We start from the raw sequence: 13,257 nt of genomic DNA on the forward strand, positions 1-13,257 counted from the left end.
GCACTCGAGCAGGAGATGAGGCGCGTGTTCGACCGCGTGGTCACCGGACGCGAGGCAGCCCGCCAACTTGCCGATCTCAGACAGAACAACAACTCTGTTTCCGACTATTCCATCCAGTTCCGGATGTTGGCCGCCGAGTGCAAATGGAACAAGGAGGCGCAATGGGACATGTTCCTGCATGGGTTGGCTCACCGTGTTCAAAGGGAGATTTACACATTGGAATTACCCAAGACTCTTGATTAACTGGTTGAACTAGATGAACTGGTTGACGATGCTCGCCTACAACAGAGAGAGAATCAACCGTTCCAGACTCCCGTGGTTGATTTCGCTGAGTTTCCCGGTTTTAGAAGTGTGAACACGGTCAGCCCCTCGAACGATCCTGAACCAATGCAGGTAGGTCGAGCTCGGCTCTCCCGGGAGGAGAGAGAACACTACCGCTCGAGGGATCTGTGTCTATACTGTGGGGAGGCCGGCCACTTAGTTTCCACCTGTCCTTTAAAAGGCCAAGCCCGGCGGTAGTACGGAGGCTACTGTTGGGCGGGCTTTCCATGACCAGACCCTCGAACGCCACCCTCCTCCCGGTGAGACTCCAGTGGGCAGGCCGCTCCTTCAACGGCCAGGTGCTGGTGGATTCGGGAGCGGAGGGTAACCTGATGGACTTTTCATTGGCTCACAAACTTCACATCCCCATCACAGCTCTGGAACACACTATCACCATCCACGCACTCAATGGACAGGAACTCCCGGGCATCACTCACACCACTGGGGTTGGTGAAACACAGACCCAGGATAAAGTGGGGTCAGAACTCTGTGTCCAGTTGGAGTGATCAATGTTATACCTCATGTCTTTCGTCTGCTGACCCGTCTGTTTCTTGTTCTGTGTTTCAGGAGGAGCCAGTGAATCTGTCTAACGTGCCACCGGAGTATCTCAACCTGAAGGAAGTGTTCAGTAAGTCCCGGGCTGCTTCTCTTCCTCCGCCTCGTCCCTATGACTGTGCTATAGATTTACTGCCAGGTACGTCTCCGCCTAAGGCTTGCTTTCTACTCCAGAAAGGGAGGCTATGGAGAAATATATTTCTGATTCTCTAGCAACTGAGTTCATTAACCCTTCCTCTTCTCCTGCGGGGGCGGGATTCTTTTTTGTGGGGAAGAAGGATGGTTCTCTGCGACCTTGTATTGATTACCGGGGGTTGAACAGCATCACGGTAAAGAATACTTATCCTTCGAGAGGTTGCAGGGAGCATCAATCTTCACAAAATTGGATTTACGTAATGCATATCGTTTGGTTTGCATCAGGAAGGGGGATGAATGGAAGACCGCGTTCAACACCCCCAGGGGGCACTTTGATTATTTGGTTATGCCGTTCGGGCTTTCCAACTCCCCAGTGTTCTTCCAGGCACTCGTCAATGATGTGTTGAGAGACATGGTAGATCAGTTCATATATGTTTACCTGGATGACATTGATTTTTTCTTCGTCTCTCCAGGAGCACGTTCAACACGTCAGACGAGTGCTTCAGAGGTTGCTAGAGAATGGGCTTTTTGTCAAGGCGGAGAAATGCGCTTTTCATGCACAGTCTGTTCCTTTCCTAGGGTACATCATTTCGTCTGAGGGAATACGAATGGATCCTGAGAAGGTTAAGGCTGTGGTGAAGTGGCCAAGCCCAGATTCCCGTAAGGCCCTACAGAGGTTTCTGGGGTTCGCCAACTTCTACCGGCGTTTTATTCGCAACTTCAGCCAACTAGCTGTGCCTCTGACTGCCTTGACCTCCCCCAGAACGGCGTTCAGGTGGTCAGACACAGCTGAGGCTGTTTGCTAAACTGAAAGGCCGCTTCGTTTCAGCCCCCATCCTTATAGCCCCTGATCCATGACATCAGTTCGTGGTGGAGGTCGATGCGTCAGAGGTGGGAGTAGGAGCAGAGCTATCCCAGCGTTCTCCCACAGACGACAAGATGCATCCCTGCGCGGTTTTGTCCCGTCGTTTATCGCCTGCCGAACGTAACAACGACATTGGTAACAGAGAGTTGTTGGCAGTCAAGTTAGCGTTGGAAGAATGGCGTCATTGGTTAGAGGGGTCAGGGGTACCTTTTATCGTCTGGACCGATCACAAGAACCTGGAATATATAAGAACCGCTAAAAGATTGAACTCCAGGCAGGCTCGGTGGGCACTTTTTTCGGTCGTTTTGATTTTTCTCTCTTGTACCGCCCGGGTTCCAAAAACATCAAACCCGACTCTTTATCGCACATTTTTGACCGTTCCGAACGCCCATCTACTCCCGAGTGCATTTTACCCGAGACCCTATTTGTCTCCACACTCACATGGGAGGTCGAGTCGAAGGTCAAGTCGGCCTTAGAAGGGGTAAAGCCTCCGCCCGGTTGCCCACCGGATCGTTTGTTTGTGCCAGAGGGATTACGGTCCGACGTTATTCAGTGGGGGCATTGTTCCAACGTAGCTTGTTATCCAGGAGTTAATCGCACTAGTTTCTTAGTCAAGCAACGATTCTGGTGGCCACTTATGGCTCGTGACATTCACAGTTTTGTTTTGGCTTGCTCGGTTTGTGCCACTGGTAAGACTTCCAATCGACCCCCAGATGGGTTACTTCAACCGCTGCCTGTCCCTTTGAGACCCTGGTCCCACATAGCGCTAGATTTTATTACCGCCCTCCCACCCTCTCAGGGCAATACGGTCGTTTTGATTGTGGTGGACCAGTTCTCGAAGGCGGCTCATTTTATTCCCTTGCCCAAATTACCCTTAGCCAAGGAGACAGCGTTGACCATTGTTGATCACGTCTTTTGCTTACATGGCCTCCCGATGGACGTGGTTTCTGACAGAGGACCCCAGTTTGTGTCCAAATTTTGCCGAGAGTTTTGTAAGTTACTGGGAGCGACTGTCAGTCTGTCCTCAGGGTTTCACCCCCAGAGCAATGGCCAAACCGAGAGAGCCAACCAAGATTTGGAAGGGGGTGTTATGATGTTTGGTCTCCAAGAATCCTTCCTCCTGGAGTCAACAACTTTCAATGGTGGAGTACGCACACAGCAGAGCCATAGAGAGAAAGAGTTGCGACACTCCCATAGACCTCCGTTGTAAAAAATGGCGGCGCTTTTAACCGCCTACTTCTGGGATTTGAAGATCGGATTAGTTCCAAACACTGTCATTTGGGCGTTGGACACCATTCACTTACATTGCTTCGCGTCGAGTTGTTCCAGAGTTAAGTTGCTGAAATATCGACCTCTTTTGAATTGTCAACTGTCTATATTATATCAGAGGCCCTTTGCGATGCTTATACTGGTCTTCATTTGTACATGCACAGCGTAATTATTTATATTTTATGTTGGTTGTTTCAACCAATTTTCAAGCACTGCCTGCTAGCTAGTGCGACTTCGTCAGCTGTGACAGTAAGAGTTCGGTAATGAATCGCTACCACTTTATAGCAACTTTTATTTAATTAAATTTTTTGGGATATACTAACTTTTCATTATGTTTTATTGTCTTGAGTGAAGCGGCTTGTGAGAACAATGCTGGACCTCTAGGATTGTTATGGGATCACCAGTCCTGTTTCATGGATCACCTGCCCCTGGTTTTTGTTTTTCTTGTTCACACACACTCACACAAGCACACATTTTTGTTGTCTGTCATTGTTTAATAAAAAAATATTTAAGCGAACTCTGAACGGACGGTAGCGTCACGGCAGACCTCTTTGCGTGATCACGAAGGTAGGCTAATGGCTGAATCAAAATTTATAAGCAAAATCACGGGAATCAATAGCCTAATACAGCCCAGTTGTGCTAAAATAAATATCATGAGACGTCCATCATCAGATGAATGATATGGAAAAGTTAAGTTAGAGCCGCTAAAGCCAGTGCTACTACCCATGCGAACATGAACACTAAGCTTTTCCCTCCAAAAATATAGCCTAAAACTTATCTCCAAATGCAAAACTGACATTAACAAAATGCAATAATGCAATCGCTGCTGTCTGTCCCATAGAAGAACATGACAGCCAGCGTATGTTTTGGAACTATTGGGGCTTACATGAACCACGTGACAGCCATAGCGGCGACATCAAAGAGTGTCGCAACTCTTTCTCTCTATGGCTCTGGCGCACAGTACGTTGCCAGTGTTGTCCACGGGCCTATCTCCGTTTGAGTGTAGTGTAGGTTACCAGCCACCAATTTTTCCCAGTCTGGAATCCAAAGTCGCGGTCCCCTCTACTCACGCCTTCATCCAGAGGTGTCACCGCACATGGACTAGAGCCCGTGAGACTCTACTCCAGGTGGGGGCGCGCACCAAGGCTAAAGCCGATCGCCACCGGTCTAAGCCCCCCGTACACGTCGTTGGTCAAAAAGTGTGGCTTTCAACCAGGAACATTCCTCTCTGCTCCGTTTCTAATAAACTTGCTCCCAAATTTATTGGCCCGTTTACTGTCACCAAGATCATTAGTCCGGTGGCAGTCCGCCTCAACCTTCCTCCAGCGTACAGGAGGATTCATCCCGTCTTTCATGTGGATGCGGATTCCAGTACTTGGTGGACTGGGAAGGTTACGGTCCGGAGGAGAGAAGTTCAATATTCAATTGTTGTATGAATTGGCGCGGCTCATCAGCACGGCTCGTTATTTCCGCTGATGAGCTGATCAGAGCCAGATGTTTTGAATGAGAATGTCCTATATATTGTTTGTCACCTCGTCTTGTCTTTGTCAGATGGTTGTGGAGGTTCTTCAGTTTGCTCACCGTCATTTCTCCTCGCTCCAGTTCCTGTTTCCCGTTCTGTGGATTTCTGCTCTGTTCTGAGGACCGTTTGCTGGTTTCCTGTTTCGCCGTCTGGCCACTGAGTCCTGCGTTGCAGAGCCTGGAATTCTTCTGCCTGCCTCTCTTTGGACCTGCACTACCTCTTTACTTCTTTGTGTTAATAAACTGACTGTGACTGTTCTTTTCGAGCCATGACAATTATACTGTAAATAGTTATCGTTTATCATCATATATTCCACTGACGGATTTTTTTTTTTTTCTTAAACTCTGAGAGACTGAGGTATTTTTCTGAACTTAAATCAGTGAGTTGAATTGAGTCCTAGGGCTGACTTCGAAGAGATAAGGCGAAACTTTTGGACACTGAGAGGATGGAAAGCTATCCATAAACATCAACATCTGTGCAGAGAATGTTATTCTCTATAAATCGTTTTTTCCCAGAATGGCAGATCTTCTGCTAGCTCAACTCAGACTACTCATATCCCCATTCTACAGAACAGGCATGGACTGTTTCAGGCCATTCCAAGTTAAGATTGGCAGATGCAAGTCTTGCAGAATGTGTACTAAAAATGTTGCGAGACTTGGGGTAGGACTTGTCAAATTGCTGTGGACAAAGCTTTGATAATGCAAGCAATATGTCCGGTAAATATAATGGATTTCAAGCATACCTGAAAATGCAACCCTTTAATTCACTACATGCCCTGTGTTGGTACAAACTACAATGCAAATAGAGAAGCACTTGCAAAAATTGCAGAAGATTGAAATGAGAAAGAAGATGCTAGACGCACTCGTTGGTAAGCTGAATAAGATGGAAACAGTGATTATGATTACATTTTGGGACAGGGTGCTAAGCAGATTTAAGGCAACAAGCATTCATCTACAAAAAAGCGACACGGACTCAGCAACTGCTATTGACCTGTTGCAGTCATTGACACTTTTATGTTGGCACACTTTGAGAGCAGTTTGCTGAGGTAGAAGTATCCACTCGTGCTATCAGTGTTACTTCTTATCAATTTGACATTTGCCGCAAATGAAAGAGTAACCGAATGAGCCTTTGATGAAGATGAAGTAACATTTACTGATATTGAATGTCAGAGCTTTAAGGTCAAGGCATATTATGTCATTTTGGACAGGCTCAGATCATGCCTATCCAAACGGACTGATGAATACAAAGAGGTCTAAGATCTTTTTGGTCTTCTCTTCTACAAGCACTGTGCAGAAAGTGATTTGTACATATAGCTGATAAACTCTCCTTCACTTAGACAGAAAACCAAGTCAAAGCCCTGTCTGACGAACTCATTCAGTTCCAACATTTTAGCAAAGACAAGACCTCACCTGCAGAGCTGCTGCAAATGGTTAATTGTAATGGACTTAAGACAACATTTCCTAATGATTTTGTTGCACTGAGATTTTTAACCATGCCAACCACTAACTGTGAAGGAGAAAGGTTTTTTCTACTCTAAAACAAGTGAAAAATGAACCAACAACAATGAAACAGAAATGACTTTCCGAATTTTTCCCTGCTTGCCATTGCATCTGAGTTGGTTAGGGGAATAGATTTTGAAGACATCAAATGCCAGTTTGCATGGTCAAAATCCAGAAAGAGTCCATTGTAAGGTGTTAAGTGTTTGTGTATAATATCATTGCCAATGTTTTTAGTTGTTTTGTTCAGTGCATCAAAAAAAGCTATGTAAACATTTACCCTTTAACATTTCACAACACTTTTGGGGCTGTTGCCCAGGCACACCATGAAGTCTGACATGAAGGCATCAAAGTGAACATTCTTTTAAAAATGCCCTTCAAGTGCACAAAGCACAGAAGAAATTGAACTGTATCCAGTGTAGACAACATCAGTGATTAAAATGGGTTCTATTTCACGCATTTGTTGATGTCTTTATCTAGCGACAGTAGATTGAAAATGTATTAACCAGTGCCACAGATCCCACAATATCCAATGTTTTAAGCTATGAAACTTGCAGGATATTTTAATGGTACAAAGACCTCTTATTGTTAAGGTTCAGGTTTGATTTGTCTCTGGATTTTGTCACCGGTCGGTCTCCCTCCATTCTTTTCCATTTTTGGAGGGAATTATGTCAGCTGACCCAGCAGACCTCTGCCAGTCTGTCATCAGAATCCCGTCCACAGACCAACGGCCAAACCTAGCTAACCAGGATCTCGAGTCTGGCCTCCCATAACCAAAAGCACTGAAAGGAATCAGATTTGAGGAACCTATCCATTTGCATTATATGGACTCACAGAGATGGATTATTTTTCAAAAGAAATCTGTTTGTGTCCCACAGAGTAAATGATGAGAGACTTTTCATTTTGCGCAGAGTATTCCCTTAAACTTGCACTCTTCACTATTTGTTGAGACACTGCTGACAAACACTTTTGAGAGCCGCATAGACTCTCAATTCACACACTCTTAATTCACACACTTAAAGTGTAAGTCTGCAGATTTTCAAACATTGTAAATGAACAATGTTTACTCTTTCTCTGTTACCTGAACCGAGAAATTAACATTTATTTGTCAACAAAAGACAGCAATTGTACTTCCCTGCCCACAGACAGTCAGATCGACAGAGGGTTATTAACAAATCAGTTATAAAAGTGGGTTTATCACTGAAAATTGTGTCGTACTTTGTTAGTACAATTTTTTTTGTGTGTGTGTGTGTGTGTGTGTGTGTGTACATTACAGGGAAAAAAAATGCTATGGCAACAGCCTTTTTACTTGTATGTGACTGTGTTTTGCTTTGGGGGGTTGGGCAGAAGGTGTTCCCCATTCCTTTTCTTCATAATTAACTGATGGCACAGCAGTTTCTTTCCGTTTTTCCCTCTCCATTTTGCCTGAAACACTGTGTTGTCACATAGTCATTCCAGTTTAAAATGGAGACTACAAACACTGAGGTTTTTCAGATTTTCCATAGCGGTGTTCTTTCTATATTTCCATACAGCCACTGCCTCCAATGCTCTGGATCCTTAATTGGATAATTAACTGGACATTTACTCTTTGAATTATTACACCCCGGAACAATACAGTACAAATCAACACCATTGTGACTAAAAGTCTGCTAAGACTATTTGACTCTGGTCAAGCCTATCCAATAATAGACAGAATGAGAGTGGCCTTGGACATGAGTGGCTATGCCCAGTGGCCAGCCTAGTGCATTATGGGTGTTTTCATACCTATTTGGCAAAAGGGAAGACAACATCACTTTTCATTTAGCACTGATTCAAAAATATATAATAAAAAATAATAATAATAAAAAATGACCTACCAAATAGGCAGCCATGGCCAAAGTGGATCCGAGTAGCTAAGTGGGACCACCAAAGGAGCAGAGGGGGTGAAGAGACAGTGATTGATGTAGGAAAGTAGGAGAGGATCAGGGAATCCAAGAGTTCAGACAGAATAACCGATTTCAGGGCTAAGTGGATGAATGGAAATTTGCTCCACAATGTCAAACTCCAGCAGCACTCCCTCAGGGATGAACATTGAAACCGACTCACATTCCTGGTCATACCTGACAGGCTCAAGCTCTGGGTCTGCGGTGGGCTCTGGTTTGTTGTTTATGCATGTAGAGATTGCAGGTTCAAGCTAAACATTACATTTTCATTGTTCAAAATAAACATTACATTACATAAAAAGAAACCAAATGCAATTCTATTTTGTAATTTTACATTAAAGGAGTAGTTCACTTTAAAATGAAAATTACCCCATGATTTACTCACCCTCAAGACATCCTAGGTGTATATGACTTTCTTCTTTTAGACGAATACAATCAGAGTTATATTAATAAATCTCCTGGCTCTTCTAAGCTTTATAATAGCAGTGAATTGCAACCAACAGATTGAAGCTCAAAAAAGTGCATCTATCCATCATAAACAAACTCCAAACGGCTCCGGGGGGTTAATAAAGGCCTTCTGAAGCAAAACGATAAGTTTGTGTAAGAAAGATGTTCATATTTAAAACTTTATAAAGTAAAATGAACATACTGATCTGTAAAGTGCGAGTAATGCGATGTACTGCTGATATTTACGCTACGCCATGACGCACTACTACTACTACACTACTTCCGATGTCACATGTTGCGCTTTAGGCGTAAGTAGACTGCGTTTGGCCGGAAGCTAGAATTTTACTTTGTAAAGTGTAAAATATGAATATTTTTCTTACACAAACTCATCGCTTTGCTTCAGAAGGCCTCTATTAACCCACCGGAGCCATTTGGAGTTTGTTTATGATGGATGGATGCACTTTTTTGAGCTTCAATCTGTTGGTTGCATTATCAAGCTTGGAAGAGCCAGGACATTTATTAATATAACTCCGATTGTATTTGTCTGAAAGAAGAATGTCATATACACCTGGCTTGAGGGTGAGTAAATCATGGGGTAATTTTCATTTTAAAGTGAACTACTCCTTTAACAATGTCATTAATGTTATATTTCTTAAAACCAAGTCAAAAAATCTCATCAAGTTGCTGTTTTTGTCACACCCCATGTGTTGTAGAAAGTTCACGAACATGATGATGAAGGGCAGTCTTTAATAAATCCACACAAAGAGAGCAGCATGCAACACATCTAGACGAAGACGAGACCCGGACAGCAATGGACAGAAACAGAGGTGCAAACAAGGATAATTAATGACACACACCTCAACTAAATGACAACCAATCTGAAACCATGACAACAAACTCAACTATGGAAAGGTGAAAACTGAAAACAAAGTCCAAAGGGGCCATTTACACAACATTTATTTCAACTTTCAACTAAAAATGGAAGACTTTTTATGTGTTTTGGCTGTTCATTTACACAACAATGGCATTTTGGGGGCCTAAAAAACTAAAATTTACAAAAACAAAGAAGGCAATCCAGAAGGCAAGAGTCAATGTAACAGCTTCACTTGCAAAAAAAAAAAACCTGAGGGCTTAAACACATGACTAAGGGGCTACTGTTTTCAACTAAAAATGTAAAACTTTTATGTGTTTTGGCCATTCGTTTACACGACATTATTGAATTATCAGATCTATATTTAAAAAGCCAACATGATGTCACTGCATGTGGGGACACTATTCAATTCTTCTTCAAAGAAAAAAATGTGTGCTGTGTGCAGAGGGCACTGGAAAGGGAGAGACATTTAAAGTGAGAGATTTAAAGTGAGGTGGATAGATAAGAAGAATATGAAAGCGTTTTTTTCCTCCAACATCCTAGGTTCCTAGGCCCCACTCTCTAAAATTATGCAGTGCACCATCTCCAGCAGAAATACATTAATCTCTGTTTCACTGATTTGTTAAGCCATTCTCTTCAAAAGAAAGCTTTCGCTATGATAAAGTACAACATTCAGGGCTCTTGATATAAACAAAGAGGAAGGGCTTCCCTGCACTTTTTCCATTTACAACAGCGCATTAACACACAAACACACACACACACACACACACACACACACACACACACACACACACACACACACACACACACACACACACACACACACACACACACACACACTAATGCATAAATACAATATATCTATTATTGCACTGTTCTCCTGAGATTAGTTTAAATTACTGGTGTAAATGAAAATGCAAGGACAAAGCAATACCACGTTACAACCTTGTCTAGAGATGACTCTTTCAACAGAGATAAATAAAAAATGTCATACTGGAAACCGAAGGAAAAGTTGAGTTTGATTAAAAAACAAACAAATGGTTCTTAAAACAAGTGAAATACTTTTTGAGGATAAAGGATAAAGGAAACTCACTTTCAAGTGGCTATTAAGAAATCCTTCTTTTTTTTTTTTTCAATGTCCACAGACCAGAACCAGAACTGCAAGTCACATCAAATATCATTGATGATGCATTCATTCACTGTAAATGGTGGGAAGGTAAATAGACTTTTATAAGTGTATTGAGGTAATGTCAAATGTCAGTGTCAAAGCCTTGAATACAGGAAGCCAGTGGATGAGACCAAGAGAAGTGTGACATGGGCCCTATTTGGCTGACTGAAGACCTGATGCAAGAACAAGAACTTTTCATCCCATTTATGCACATTTAAGTTTTTATGATTTACCAAACCTCTCCCACAACACATGTACCTCTATCCACACCATCCCAAAGCTGTTAGAGATACAAAGGACGACGGCTGAGATATGCGAGATGCGTCAGTGCCAAGGCTGACTATGATGATAAATGTCTGAGGAGCGAGTGTTGGAGGTTCTCCTTGGATTAAGTACGTATCTAAATAACAGCAGAGAAAGCATAGTGGCCAGATTTATGTTGTCCTTTTCCCAACAGTGACCATATCCCTCTGATAATGGCTGCTGAATCAAGGCCCATAAATCCATGTGATGCGACACGGCCCTGGACTGTGATAGCCAGTGTGCGGCACATACATTTCATTGTCTACCACTTTAATAGGACAACCCTGGGATCTTAGAGGCCTTAGAGGACAACAGCAATGACATCAAACCTCAGGGAGTGTGAATAAACAAGGGACACACATTCTTGAGGGCTGATATTAAACAAAGTCACATTTAAATAATTTGCTCCAATTCATTCCACATAAAAGCTCTGTCTGGTGCTTAGCTGAGAAAACTGAGTGACTGTAATGGAGAAGAGAGAGAGATTGCTCTTCAGTGCTTGCTCTCATGAAAGTTGTGGAACATAGGGTTAGAATACAAGCTTCCTTCGGTTTGCATCTCAACATTAGGAAAACGAATTGCCTTTTTAGCTACCTATATGATTATTAGATTTTCCAGTAACAAATTGTATTTGTTGCTATTTTTGCCCATACAAAACATCCAACTTTGTGGTTGTTAATTGAATCATGTTTTGGAAAACTGCAATATGAGAGCTAGTTACCATCCAAATCTACTTAATCATTCCTAGTTGTGTATATACAGTCTTCAAATAATTTATCTGTAAGACAGGTTGAAAGCTATCTTAGGTCTCCCTTCCAGCAAATGATAATCAACATACAATAGTTAAGGTAATAATTTCCTTTTAGTAGTAACCAGTTGCGGCAAAAATTGTTTGAAGGAAACATGTTCTGCTATTTTTAACTTATTTGCAATTCAGATATATCAATGATTTTCCCTGTATTGCATTACAGTGTTGGGAAAGTGAATTACTTTTTTAGTTAAATTATGTTTCTTCAATATATCATTGACTATGTTTCAGAAACAAATAGGGTTTATTGCTATTTATACATATATTATACAATCCAAATTTGTGGTTATGCATTAAACTATGTAAAATTCATTCGCCGTGACCCTCACAGTGCTTTTGTGGTATTCTCTAGCCGTTGAGTGTACATCAGTTGTACACTCGTTATTGCGGTGCATTATGGGATTGAATGAGTGCACTCAATAATGTCCACTATTGCTTTGGACACCACTACAAATGGCTGTCCCTTCAAATAATGCCCTGTTTAAGGGTATGGGGGCAACCCAGCCTAGGTCAGCATACACATGACGGGAGCAGAAACACACTGTAAAAAATTATTCTGTGGCTTAGTAAATATTACAGAAATTTTTAACTTTATTAACTTAATAAAATCTCTGTATATCGTTTACTTGATTGTTTGAGTTAAACATACCAAAATAATTGAGTAAAAATCCAACAGTTAATTTTATCTAAAATTTACAGATATATTTAAGTTTTTTTCAATAAAATAATTTAGTATTTGACTAACCAATTATTTCTTTATAATATACTTAATATATATGTGAAATTTCTATCAAAATATTTGAGAATGTTTAATTAAACTGATCTGTTTCAAGAAACAAAAAAATTACTTAATTCAAATCAATATTATTAATATATTTAACACGCTCTTAAAATTGAGTAAGTTTACTCAATTAAAACAATGCCCCCCCCCCCCCTCCCCCACCCTCTGACGTGACGAAAACTCGACGGTTGGAGTGAGCGTGGCTGTTTGAACTCTCCAGTCTCCAGAACAACAGCTCTCTTCTCAGCGTCGCAGATTTGGTGCATTTTCACTGTGAAATTCAGGTTGGTGTATGTTTTATTTTATCTATAAAATCATTACTGTGCTTTAAATCATATTTAATGCAAAACAACATAGCCTACAGAGGCGTAATTCGACACCTAAACGAGACGAGAGCCGCGTTTGTCTTTTTGCGTGATTGAAACGCTTTGCATAAACACATGACTGACTTTCATAATGATAATGAATATAATTATTATCATTTGGATGATAAAATGTCCTCAGAACTATCACTTTTTGTTTATTGGCAGGTTATGTCAGTCGCTCGCAGTATATTTCGGCTGTGCCTCAGACAGTGACTGTGAGTGAAATGCAAGACGGCGGTATGAAGTTCAAAGTTCACCCGCAGAGCGCGAGTCTGTCTCCGGCACGAGGACCAGCGCAGATTCGGTGGATATTGGATAACAGAGTGGTTGATTAGACTTGAATTTGGCTACCTGAATGTTTAAATATTTCATTTTTACTTGTTAAATAAGTTTAAATGCAGGCAATATTGTATACATGAAAAAACAGTC

This window comes from Scardinius erythrophthalmus (genome assembly GCF_964197995.2).
Source record: "Scardinius erythrophthalmus genome assembly, chromosome: 22".
Lineage (NCBI taxonomy): Eukaryota > Metazoa > Chordata > Actinopteri > Cypriniformes > Leuciscidae > Scardinius > Scardinius erythrophthalmus.